The sequence below is a fragment of the Tupaia chinensis genome, unplaced genomic scaffold (genome assembly GCF_000334495.1).
Source record: "Tupaia chinensis unplaced genomic scaffold, TupChi_1.0 Scaffold000609_1, whole genome shotgun sequence".
Lineage (NCBI taxonomy): Eukaryota > Metazoa > Chordata > Mammalia > Scandentia > Tupaiidae > Tupaia > Tupaia belangeri.
The window spans coordinates 2762986-2764696 of record NW_006160128.1 but is presented as its reverse complement, the minus strand read 5'-3'; positions in this window follow the sequence as shown (position 1 = coordinate 2764696).

The following is a 1711-nucleotide window of genomic DNA, read 5'->3' as shown; positions in this document are numbered from 1 at the left end:
ATAAATAAAGACAGAGAGGATCATGAGATGAGATCATCCTAGGCTACCTGAGCAGGCCCTAAATCCAATGGCAAGTATCCTCTGAAGAGATAGAAGAGGGGAGACACAGACACGGGGAGGAGGCCATGTGGCTGTGGAAGCAGAAACTGGAGTGCTGCTGCCCCAAGCCTGGGAAACCAAAAGTTACCAACACCACAAGCCAGAGAATCAAGAAAGACATCCTCCCACCCCCAGCCTGGAGCCTCCAGAGGGATTGCAGCCCTGCTGACATCTTGATTGCAGACTTCTGGCCTCCAGAACTGTGAGAGTAAATTTCTGTTGTTTGAAACCATCTAGTTTGTGGTACTTTGTTACAACAGCTCTAGAAAACTAATATAGGGACCAGCAGTTAGCATAACGGCTATGTCGGTGGACTCCCACATAGTCGACCACGGTTCAAGTCCTGGACCTGGTGGCTTAAACTCACGCCAGGTGCGTGTGTGTGCGTGCCCAAGATCCCGAGAGGAGAATGGAGGAGAAGGGATTGTGGCGTGACCATCCCCCATGGGGGGTAATTTCTCGCTTTCTGTCTCTCTGTCTCTCTCTGTCTGGCGAACACACGCACCCTATAGCAAAAACCCCTCCAAAAAAAAAAAGAAAGAAAACTAATACATCCTTGTACTCTGAGAAACTTTAGCCTCAGGACCCTTCATCCTTTGGTGGGCCCTTTTAAACCAGAAAGTCCCTTTCTGTTGCTTCTCCATAATGTTTGGCACTGAAAGCCCACCTTTGCCCAAACCCAGAAAGTGTATCAGCAGAATGAAATGATGGACAAATCGATGGAGCCAGGTCTGTGGCTGAGGCCTGAAGGCTGTGAGGAGGAAGCAATGATGCCAGCAGCGGCTTTGCAGGTACTACTGGTTTGCAAAGGGGGAGTAAGAGAGCCAGTCACTCTATGGTGATGGGCACAGACGTGGCAGGGATGACTGCTGACTAACCAGGATTCCTGGCTTCAGGTTCCCACAGGACCTGTGGTATTTCACAACACTCAGCCTGAACTTCAGCCTGGGCTGACGTACTGTACAACTTCGTTTATCAAGTGTTCTTTAGAGCCAGCCTCAGTGGCACAGGTGGTAGTGTACTCAACTGCAGTGCTGGGGATGTGGTGGCGCCCTCCCTATGGCAAAACTGCAGTGCTGGAAGCCACATGACTGACTGTGAGTGGGTTCAGATCCCTGGCCCTGTCAATCTGAAACCAAAACACCAGGTGTAATTGTCCATGCCAAGATCCTGACAAGCTGGAGGGCCGGGGGAAGGGGATTGCAGCATGACCAGACCCTATTGAGGGTGCTATTCTCACTCTCTTTTATGCACTCTCTATTCTGAATTAAATAATTTTTTAAAAGAATTATTTTTATTTATTATTATTTAACTCACTAGAGAGAAACAGAGAGAGAGAGGGAAAGTGAGAAAGCACTGGGGGCTGAGACTTGAACCATGGTCAGCCTGTGGAAATCTAGCGCCCCAACCACCATGCCACCTGCTGGCCCAAATAAAGTTTTTAAAGAATTAATTAATTAGTTAATTAATTAGAGATATTTTTGCTGTAGGGCGCATGCGCTTGCCAGAGAGACAGACAGAGAGACAGAAAGTGAGAAATCACCCACCCAGAGGGGATGGCCATGCCACAATCCCTTCTCTTCCACTCTCTTCCTGGGATTTTGGGCATGCA